We start from the raw sequence: 12,218 nt of genomic DNA, 5'->3' as shown, positions 1-12,218 counted from the left end.
GATGTAAAAGACTGTCATTTTTGCTTTACTTCATAGTTTTGTGCTTACTAGTAAAGTGGAACATTTGTTCATATATTGATGGAACAGATGTATTTGGTTTCTGTTTTGTTGGCTTGCCTGATATTTAATATGTTTTGGGGGTATGTTTTCATCAATAAGTCATAGGTATCCTTTCTCTATTAGGAATATTCATATTTGTATGACCTTACCATTGCTCTCTCTGCCTCTACTCTCCCTCCCTCTCTATATGCGTATGTATCTCATTCTCTCTCTATGTATCCTTTTCCTTGTTGTCTTTGATTACTTGTCTTGCTTAGTATGTTCTGCTTGATCTCAAACTAGTCTTGTGGGTTTGAATTAGATGATTTCTATGTTCTAATATTCTATTGGTCAAAATTTAAATTCTTCAATCAATAAAACTGTAGCATTTTAACAAAGGATAATTATTCATAGTGAGTAACTTGCAAGAAGTTTTATAGGACCAAACACGGTGAATCCAGAAGACCCCATCCTGAAAATTTCATCTCAAAATATTTAAAATTTGGGAATAGTTCATTTCCTACATGTTTTCAGGAATTACAATTAACTATCTCGTGCATGTGTCTCTTTGTTCCTTTATGATCATATTGTAAACTAGAGTAGTAAATATGAAATTGAGCTATAAATACCATCTCAATACTAAATTTGTCATCTAAACCAAGTAATGTTTTTATTTTAAATTCTCACTCAAAATTTTATTTTACTTACATACTTACACACATACACACATAAATATCTATCTAAATAAATACCTGTACCCTGTCCATATAAAAAAAAATAATTGGATTCTGGATCCTGCCCATGCCAAAAAAAAAAAAAAATTGGGAACATCAGATACGTAAAATCCTCAAAATCTCATTCAAATTCCCATAAGTTACTATCTCACTATATTGTTTATTGAACTATCAGTCTAGATATAAATTTCCATTCAAAATATCTGTGCCAATTTGCACTTCCATCAGCAAATACAAGACTGCCTTTTTAACCTCTCAGCATTGTGAATTATCATTAAAAAACAGAACCAAAAAACCCTAATGCAATGTACTCTATATCAGCATATTACTTACTTTGGAAGCAATGAAAATGCCTGCTGGAGAAGTAACTTTAAAAAACTTATGGTACAAAAATGCAAAAATTGTACAAACAAAATAAATAGATTTCTGTTTACTGACATGTCACAATATTTATAAAATGTAGTTGATTTAAATAAAGTTTCAAAACCATATGTCTATGATTTCATCTTTGTCTTAGTATATATGTATTTTTGTTTATATATGAGGCTCTAATTTAAAAAATTTAATAGAATAGAAGCTGGTGATATATAGTGAGTGGTAAAATTATTGGTAGCTTGCTTTCAAAAGTTATCCATTCCTTAACTATTAACTAATTATTTTTTCACATATGTACACATGACTTAGTAAGGACATAATACAGGTGAAAAATACAATGCCACAGTTGAAAAGCAACAGGAATGCATGCTACAAGCTGGTCAACATCTTTGAAGCAGCCTGGCCCTGCATTCTAACAGGATTCCTAACAGGGGTCAATTCCATCTGTGGATAATTTAGTGGCAAGGTGATTCTGATGCAGAGGGCAAACCCTAGGGCATGCAGGAATCCAGCTTAGCCCTAAACACTGGAGGAGACTTGGGAACTTTGTGGAAGGCACTGCTGGCCACTGGGGTCATGCTGGGAACTGATCTGGTCTCATGGTACTCCTACCAGCTAACACTGTCAGCTCCAGTGGATCCCACTGTCCCACTGGATCCAGCTGCTAGGCAGAGGATAAGAACATTTGAGCAGGGAACTCCAATGTGGGGGAAACACTGCTACTGGGGAATAGAGACAGCTGTCAGGGCCTTGCTTGCCTGGGGCTAAAGGTAATACTTCTGTCAAATGAGCTTGGGTTATGACACCATGTTCACACATGATTTCCCCCTTTTTGCACACTGCGTAGCTCACAGTTTAAGGGAGTTATGAAACCTGATTGCTAAATTATGTTTTTTTGTTTTTTAGTCATTGAAGCTAAATGAGATAGTATTCTTTTCAAATTGTTTATAATTGACGTGGCTGTGAGCACATTTCATTGAGCTGCATGCGCAGTAAATGGCACAAGTAAATCTACTTAAAATTTGTCAATAAGCTATTATGGACCAACACACACTCATCTTCATGATAAATATAGCTTCATTATACAAATGAGGATACTCTTGGCTAATAAAAAAGTCATATAACTCCCATAGCTTCAGAACTTTGGTCTCACAGGTAAAAATTAAAAGAGATAAAATGCAAACATCTATTTTTCTCTATACCAGTGGTTTTCCAACCAACGTGCATATCAAAATTACTTGGAAGGCCTATTTGAACAGAGGATGCTGGGTTGCATGCCCAGAGTTTCTTACAATGAATTTGGGGAGAAGCCCCAAATTTGCATTTCTAATAAATTTCCAAGTGATTCTTGTGCTACTGGTCTGGAAACCACATTTTGAGAACCACTGCTTTATAGGCAGTGCTATTTGTACACATTTAATCCAAGATGAAGCCTTCTTTTCTGACATTGATGTACATCTGTGTTCTTACCTCAATCTTCATTTTTTCTAGTAGGAAGAAAGTGTTTTTGAAGATCAAAAGGCTTCAGGCAAGCACTGTATAACATGTTTCTTTTATCCTATAGTGCATGATTGTCTGTTTTATAATAACCTTAGTGTATTTGTAATATTTGTAGAATTCAATGATATTAGAGAGAGATTGGAAGTGGTAGAGGCAGTGGTGGCTCACAAATAGAAGAAAGAAGTGGTAGTTATGCTATTACAATACAGGATGAAAAAAGTTGATTTAGTAAGTAAGATTTCACTAGATATTGGTAGTATAAAATAAAGGTAAAAATTGGTAGTATAAAATAAAGATTGATAGTATAAAATAAAGGTATAAAAATCAACTTACATGCTATTTTAGATAGTATTTTATTAATAAAAATGAATAAATGGATATAGAAGTAAAAAATTAAAGGAGGAATGCTAGAAAAGAAAAGAAAACATTATATAAAAAGAGGAATGATATTTATTGTTGAAGCACCTGATGTTTGTTGTTAGTATAGATGGGATGTCACTACAAATTTCTAAACAAAAGCTCAGGTTCCAGACAAACAGGTACCACCACTTGGCCAAGTTGACACATGAACCTGACCATGACAGTCCACCCCTTGTCAACTTGGCAGCTAAACATATCACTTTAAACCATACCTAATTTCTAAGTAAAAAACAATAAAATACATTTTTTGTTTTCCAAAGAATAGACTCAAAACAGGAAAAGTTAGTACATTTCAGACTAGGTGGAACAAACACATATTCTTGAAGTCAGTTAAAGCAGCTGCATGTTTGTTGACTTCATTCTCATAAGTCTTATTTATAAATTGACTTTTGTGATTTTCCTACCTCAGAAAAGAGTCCCTGCAGTCAAATCCCTATTAGACAGTTAAAACATTTGAGTCCATTTGTAGAAAGACAAAAGTTTAATATAGCTTCCCCCTTTGTAATAAAAAATATTGACAACCATAATATATAATATGAAATTTGCTTAAATGATTTTATTTTAAATTGACATACTGGCACAGAGGGCAGTCTCCAATTTTTAAGTTTTTACTTTTAACAGATCCAGATCAATAATAGTAATAATTTAATAATGAAGCCATGCTACTTGGCTGCAATTTTTAAAATTGTTTAATTGCTGTCTCTCATGAAAGTCATTGAAATTATCAAATAATTAAAAATGTGATAAATTGATAATTTGTATGGCACTACAAAAGAAAAGGCAAGATTATTTTTGAAATATTGGGAAATTTTGACTGGTAATCTGAAGAGCAGATTTAATAATGGGGCCTGACCAGACTGCACTTATCAAATCAATAAGCTAATAAGCTCCCCCCTACAACTATATCAGAGCAAGGATGTTATCAGTGCAAGTTACCACGACATCTGGTACCAGCTTCCATTTTACTCAGATAGGTATTAGATAAACTGATTTTAATGACTTGAGTGATCTAATAGGGTGATGCACCACTGTCTATTCAACAATATTAACTGAGCACATATTATGCTCAGTAAAAAGCCAGGCATTGTTGTAAGCATTTGGGGAACAACAATGAACAGTGTGAATGGAAAAACCATCTCTACGCATCTAGCTGGGATGGGTATAAATGTATTATATTGAAAGATACATGTAGGATGTAACAGTTCATAAAAGGGTGCAGTACTCCAGGTAACTATGAGTTGTGTCAGTAAACACACAATAATGAGAAAAATAATGATGATAAAATACTGGTAATAGTGCAATAAATTTCCATGTTGTCTACAGACTTTCTCAGTGGCTTGCCCTCCATGGGCAAGAAATTCTCTTCCTCCCCGGTACTTACACTCTTAGGGTCTGAAGTGTAAGGGTTAAAGGTAGATCCTCATACATGAGCTCAGTTATCTTGGTGCTCCCATGTAATGAGGGCAAAAACTAACCACTTTCAAACCAGGGAAGATTTTCTCAACAGTGATTTCCTGTTCTTCAGTTGTGCTGGTTTGGAAGGATGTATACCCCCTAGAAAAGCCATGTTTTAATAAAAATCTCATTTCATAAAGGTAGAATAATCCTTATTCAATACTGTATGTTTGAAACTGTAATCAGATCATCTCCCTGGATGATGTGATTTAGTAAAGAGCGGTTGTTAAACTGGATTAGGTGACGACATGTCTCCAGCCATTTGGGTGGGTCTTGATTGGTTTATTGGAGTCCTATAAAAGAGGAAACATTTTGAAGGATGGGCAATTCAGAGAGAGCCAGAGATGAACAACATAGCCACAAGAGCCCACAAGCCAGCAGCCTTTGAAGATGAAGAAGGAAAACACCTCCAGGGAGCTTCATGAAACAAGAAGCCAGGAGAGAAAGCTAGCAGATGATGTCTTGCTTGCCATGTGCCCTTCCAGCCAAGAGAGAAATGGTGACTGTATTCACCATGTGCCTTCTTGGATGAGAGCGAGAACCTGAACTTCATTGGCCTTCTTTAACCAAGGTATCTTTCCCTGGATATCTTTGATTGGATCTTTCTATAGACTGGTTGTAACTGGGACATTATTTCAGCCTTAGAACCGTAAACTTGCAACTTATTAAATTCCCCTTTTTAAAAGCCATTTGTTTCTGGCATATTGCATTCCCGCAGCTAGTGAACTAGGACATCAGTGTTACGTGAATTCTTCATCTGAGCAAATAAAAATATGAAAAATATTAAATGTACCATTTTGCCTTTTAAGACTAAGTTATATGAAGAATATCTTACCTCCACTTTGGTCAATTTACAATTATGCATAAGTACAGCTTTCCCTCCATATCAAAGAGAAAATGGAAAAATTCCCAAATGTTTATGAATTTTGGAGTAATTAAATTATTTAAATTAAACAATATTCTCTGAGAGTGGCATATCAAAAATTAGGTATGAAAATGAAATACATTGTCTTTTTGGCCAGTAGTCTGGTCTTGTCAGAAACCTTGCCCCTTGCATATTTTTGGAAAAAATTATAGTTCCAGGTAATTTAAAATTTATTTGAATACTTCAAGCAGACCCTTTTGATACTATTCAGGCTTTCATAGGTCAAAAAATTTCAGTCTTGGAAAAAAAATTTTTTCAGTCTTGGGCAGGCCACAGTGGTTCAGTTGCAGAGTTTTCACCTGCCATGCTGGAGACCCAGGTTCGATTCCCCTTGCCTGCCCATGCAAAACAAAAAAATGTTTTTCAGCTTTCCTACATTTTTCTCTGTTTTTGTGTTTTCCATACCTAGCATGAGGTATGGAAAGAAGAGGGGCTTAGATTTTGTGGTTGGAGGGTGGATGAAGATAATTTACAGGTCCTATGATATGTGCAAAGTTCTAGGTGGTAGTGTTTTGTATGCAGACTGCTATTCCTTATTCTCCTGAGTACTGCCTGATATCTTGCGTTTGCCCTTTGTGATGATGTAACCAACTCCCCAACTAAAATTTGTTCAGATATCAAGAGTGATGATGCCATCCACTCACCGTAATGAACTTTTCTGCAGAGAGCCAGGCAGGCTTTCAAACAGGTCTGAACATAGCATAAGAGTGAGAGAGACAGGGGTGACTGGCTAGGGGTTTTATTGTTGTTAGGGAATGGGGTCAGGATGAGGGTTCCCTGCTGGGTTGAGTTAGGGGCTTGCTTGGTTTGAACTTCCTGCTGGTATCAGCAGTAGTGTGGGCCTTATTATCTGCTTGCCTATTTGTGGGGCAAGAGAGGAAAGAAGAAGAATAGTGCTTGGAGATTGTGAGCAAACAGTCAAAATGGCGTTAGATGGTTAATTACATTTACCTTGATGTTTGTTGACACACATGTGCCATATTTCATTTAATCGAATGTGAACTTGTTTCAGTAAGACATTTTGATGGTTTATGAGGCCAGTAGCCTCAAAGTAAAATTTCAGGGAGGTAAACATTTCTGTTGGATGCTTTGTTCAAGAGCCCAGAGTCATGTATTTTGAGAAATAAAATGAGAGTATTAGTCACTACCGGTGACATCTGGAACTCTGAAGAGAACAAGAAGCATCTTGGTGAGGCCTTGCATTGTGGCTTTGGTATATACAGAGATATGTGTAAACTTGATTTATAATTTGGGGTATCTGTGATGCAAGAGTTGTTTATCTCAAAAGAGGCAACCTGAGGTAAGGGATTGTTGGTGCTACCATTGGTTGAGCTAGATAGCCAGACCAGTGGCAATGGCTCAAAAGGCTATAAAAATTGGTCAGATGTAACTGACCATTGAATATGGCATCCATGGATAAGATAACTTTCTGATGTTTGGCCAACTGTGGTAAACTTTGTGTCCCATCCTGTATCAAAGAGGTCCTAGTTAAGGGATGAAAGCAGAAGCTCTACGTTAAGCTCTATCATGTGTGATGATGGTAATCTGTCTGTCATCTGTAAAGGGAATGAACTTCCTTTCTGTTTTACTGAGTTATTCCAAGCCTCCCCAAACCCCCACCCCGTCCTGAGTAGCTAATGGTTCCAGGAATAGCCAATGCCACCCTAAGCTTTATAGTCTTGGGAAGGGACTGAGGGCATGTGGAAGTGATTTTATTCTGCAAAGGAGGCTCACAAGAGAGCCCAGATTTTGCTCTATCCTATAGCTATCACTTCATTTTTAACAAGGAGGTTTTAGAGGTTCTGCTGAGCTTGTGAGGAGCTGCTTTCATGACGCAACCCTAAGGGGCAGTAGGGTATGGAGGTTCATGGCTTCTAGGCCAATGAGAGCCTTTTTTCCAGAAAAGCCCATTATATGGCCAGCAATTGATACTCTAATAGCATATGCAGGGCCAAGATGGGCAGTTTCTGGCAATAGAATCCTATAAGCAATTTTATTAATTATGGGTGGTCCAGAGGATTAGAAAGACTTGAGGGGAGATTGGTTCTAGAGCTTCTACAGTGAAGGAGTCCCAGTGGCTGACACTAATATGAACAACAGCTGTACTGCAATTTGGACAAATTCTAAAATTTTTTGTTTGGAAACCTCATTCAAAGTGGGCCAATTTTAGAATAACAGCATAGTTACTTTGTATAACAGCATACATAATTTGTATGTGAAGAACGTAATCTGTCTTCAATGTGAAATGGGTTAGAAGATCCTGTTTTAATATTATAGATGCTGAAGAAAGGGTAAAAGCTGTTTTTTTAGACTGCTGGTAATAGAATGACCTTAGACTGACCAAATAATGTCTAGACATGTAACTAAAGTGGCAGGGGTTTGCAAAATGTATGAAAAAACACCCATTCATTTTTTGTGAGTTCTTTTTCATTTCTGTGTCCTGAATGAGTGTCTTCGATGAAGCTCCTCAGTGGAGGATGCCATGTCTTAACTCTTCTCTTGGAAAAAGTTGGATGTAGTTAAGATCTTGCCTGCCAAGTTTATGTGCAATGGAAGGGCTATTGAGGTACGCCCATGGAGAGTTAAGTAAAGACTTTTGACTATGAAGGCAAGTTGTGGCTGAGAATAGACACTGAATATATTAGCTAAATCTATGACCGCAAAGTTTCTGGTTGGATGGAGAATGTTGGGCTTGGGGAAGCTCAATGGGTGGAACTCTTCTGTTAATGTTGTGGTATTCCACTCTGAGGTAACATTCGTTCTTTAAAGATACAAGAACAAGCCAACTTGGGCTGTTAGATGGAGAAGCAGTGGATATAATCAGCCCATCTGTAGAAAGGTCTTGAATAATGGGCTTCAATCCTTGAAGTCACTTTTAAAATTTATATTGGGACAGGTTAACACTAAACTAGGATAAGGGAGGGAAATCCATGGGTTCTCTACTTAGTCAAGCTGATTGTGCAAAAAAACTAATTTCATTCTAATTTATTATTATTTTGATCAGAACATTTATGCTCTCTATGGGATATTTTAGTAGAGTGAACGCTGTGACCATGGAGAATTTAGTATTGCTGTAGTTCTGATGGTTAGACGAGGCATGCCTGAAAATTGTCTATTCAGTCACTTGCCAAAGGTGAAATTTGAGTAGGATATGACTCCTACTTAAGTATTAAGTAGGATAGGATTCCATTTAAAATAGCTAAAATTAACAAAACATTGTATGATTAGAGTGTAATAGAGAAGGCATTGATAAATGCCAAGTCAAGGATAGAGGTTCCCTCTAAAGTAGAGGTATGGGTATATGGGAAAGAGGATAAGCACACCAAAAGATAAATGCTCATATATCATACTTCTTGGACTGTGTTCTGTACTTATGTATAAACATAATATGTTAAACTTAGTAAATAATATGGATACCACATATTTTCCTTTTTGTATATATCCAATATTATATTTAAAAGAGATCGTAAAACACGATAAAATCTCTAGATATCCTGGTAAACGGTTAATATTCTCCTTAGTAGTTCAGTCAATTTTTGCTTTCTGTGTTTTGAAATTATGTAACTGAGCACATAAATATGTAAAATTGTGGTAACTTTCTGGTAAATCGAAGCTCTTGTCTTTTTAAGGTATAAGTCTTTAAGACAAAGTCAACACTAAATCCTTATATCATACCTTAGATGTAATATTTGGAGTACCTTATACTTTAGACATTGTAGATAGCACATTAATCCAAAAAATATTAACAATAATGTTTTTTTCTAAAAAAAAGTGTTTTCAACTAAAGCAGCTCAAATGAGCTTAACTATTTAAAAAGCTAAATTTCTCAAACTTGCCCACTACCAAATGATGGGCAGGTAATCATGAATTATATGCCATATTTCTGATATAACTACTTTTCAGCAGACTATAATTTCTGAGGAATTGACAGATGCAACTTGGAGATGTTCAGATTATTAGGTAGCACTGAAAGGATTTAAGATAAAAATAAATCTAAACTACTGACCTAAGGACAAAAAGACCAAAACCATCATAGATAAAAAAAAGGAGGTTGTCACAATGATAATGTATTATTTTAAGTAGGCTTATGAACTGTATCCCAGTGAAGCTTCCTGTCGTTTCTGCTTCTGTACATCTGGTAGATAAATTTACAATTCAATTAAAATGATATTTTCTACCTTCACCTTGGCTCAGGCATGCTCTAATCTTCTTACTAATTATTTCTTGTTACAATACTCTCTTTTCTTTTCAATCTAAATACATGAGGCACATACCATCTAGTCATCTTAATTCTTGTGGCAGAGTTTTTTTGTTCTTTTTTAGAGAAGAGATTTTTCTATAGTCCTTTTATAAACTGTTATTTTAAGTTTCCTTGAACCAGTGGATTGAAATGGAAACTTATTCAATAATCTGGCCACTAAGCTCAAATAAAATTTACAAGAAAAACAGATATTTGTTGTACATCTGTTATACGCAGGTGCTGTTCTATTTCTGAAAGTTCAAAGAAGAAGGAAACATTTACTCAATTCATTTTCTCAGAGCTGATTAAGAGAAACAGTCAGGCAAAGAAATGGAATGCAGTATAGTATGAGCTGTAAGATTGGTGTGGTCACTGTGTGTTTCTGGGAGGTCTTTATAGAGTTTATGATGCCTGAACTAGATTTAGAAGGATGATGAGTGGCTTGCAATACAGCCATGTAGGGAAGACATTCCAAGAAAATAGCATACTGTATATCAAATACAACAGGGATGAAGTAATGCAGTTTGTTCAGGGATATAAAATAATTCAGTGTTGCTTTTATTATTAGACACTTGGTTATCCATCCCAATTCAATCTCCCTTTCTTTATAGTTGGCAGAGGGACATTTTTTGGGGTGTTCTGTTTATAAGTAGCCATTTTCTCAGAAAAAGGAGCCCTTCCCATCTCCTCAGTTCTGGAAACACTGAAATATTAGATCCTTTTAGAAAGTGCCATAGACTAGTTCTGCCAATGTAATGGGTGTAGATATGATTTACTTCCTCCCAGACCTAACACCTAAAATTCTCCACAATTTACTTATGCTTGTCCTTTCTCTCATCTACATTCACACAGCATGAGGGAACCTAGTAATCTGTACCACCACTTGGCGAAGAATTACCCAGCCACGAACATCCTCCTTGAAAATAGCCTGAGTGAGAGAGAAATTTTTACCTAAGACTTGGTTTTATTTATTATAACTAAGACAAGACTTGATAGTCAATCAGCTGGAGGCTAGAAATGTTGTAATCTATAATTTGTAATGGCAAATGAAAAATGTTGCCTGCAAAAATCATTCAGGGAGATGACATATCTACTGAGCCAGATGCTCCCAAGAGGTTGGAACCCAAACTTTACGTAGTATTTGTAGGTCATTTTTGGCTACTTTTGACCAATGTAACAAGAAAGAAGAAATTTAGGAAAGAATTAGTAATTTGTAAGCATAAGGTGAGATTAATAAGTATACAGTTATTTGATGATATGTAGATTAGAAATCTAGGACTTTTAAATCTAATATAGGATAAAACCTGTTATAAAAGCAATTGAATAACAAGGACCTACTTATACAACTAGGTTAAACATGGGGACAGGGTCAAAGACTAATCTCAGAATTAAGGAATACAATTCAAAGTAGCCTGTGGCTAAAGAAGAAAAAATATGATGGAGAGTATGAAATATTTGAAATAAATAAGCACAAAAATATTGCATGTGAAAATATTTGAAATGTAGCTATGGCCATGCTTATAAGCAACTTTGTCATCTTAAATTCATGCGTGCGAGAGAGAGACAGAAAGAAAGAGAGATAGAGGAAATACGTAGGAGAAGAACAAGAAAGCTATACTGTGCTTTTTAAAAGAGACTTCTGAAAAGATGCCAAATCTTGTTTTAAAGATTAAAAAGCCGAAAGAAGGAAGGAAAGAAAGGCATAGAAAGAACCAATATTAAGGATGGCGAGGGTTACATCATCATAAGTCTTAAAGGCATTCATATATTTATGAGTATATTATCAATATCTTATTAATGTAAATTTCAATGTTAAGGTGGAATGGAGTAATATTCTATAAATCAATGATTTACCTGAAATGTAAGTCACATAAACTGATGCAATTAAAGCATTTAAAATAACTGAGTCTACAAATTTTTATTATTTGTTAATTTGTAATTAGAATCTTGACCAAAAGGAAATCTTCAGTATGAAACAAGTTTTGGAAAACTCTAACAAACTTTTAAGAATATCAGCTTCATGAAAACTCTGGCAGAGTAATAGAAATGGAGGGGACACTCTACAGTTAATTCTTTTGTTTGTTTGTTTTTTTGCATAGGCAGGTACCGGGAATCGAACCAGGATCTCCAGCATGGCAGGAGAGAATCTTGCCACTGAGCCACCATGGTACCACCCTCCACACTTAATTTTAATGCTACTATAACCTTGATTCTAAGCTTTGCAAGGCATTATAAGAAAGGAACACTATGGCCAATTCCACTAATGAATATAGATGCAAAAATCCTGAATAAAATATTACTGATAAAATCCAGTCTTATTTTTAAAAGAATAAGCATTACTGTGTTGGTTTTATTAAAGAGATGCTAATAAATGTTTAATGTTATAATTAATTAATTTAATTTACCATAGTAACAATAAAGAAGAGACATATTTGATTATTTTAGGACAGGTATAAAAGAAATGTGATAAACAATGTATATTCAAAAATAAAATATTGTGCTAATAGAGGAATAGAAAAGTCTTTCTTAA

The 12,218-nt window shown here is 35.2% G+C and overlaps 1 long non-coding RNA gene across 1 annotated transcript in view; it reads left to right on the top strand.

Annotated features, from left to right (window-relative positions):
- Nucleotides 1-11,941, top strand: part of LOC143682721 (uncharacterized) — a 142,019-nt gene extending 130,078 nt beyond the window's left edge. The window contains exon 5 of the long non-coding RNA XR_013175251.1: nt 11,788-11,941. This is a non-coding gene — a long non-coding RNA (uncharacterized LOC143682721). The remainder of the gene's footprint in view (nt 1-11,787) is intronic.
- The last annotated feature ends 277 nt before the right edge of the window (nt 11,942-12,218 follow it).

The sequence above is a fragment of the Tamandua tetradactyla genome, chromosome 5, assembly GCF_023851605.1.
Source record: "Tamandua tetradactyla isolate mTamTet1 chromosome 5, mTamTet1.pri, whole genome shotgun sequence".
Classification (NCBI taxonomy): Eukaryota; Metazoa; Chordata; class Mammalia; order Pilosa; family Myrmecophagidae; genus Tamandua; species Tamandua tetradactyla.
This window is presented reverse-complemented; position numbering and strand designations above follow the sequence as displayed.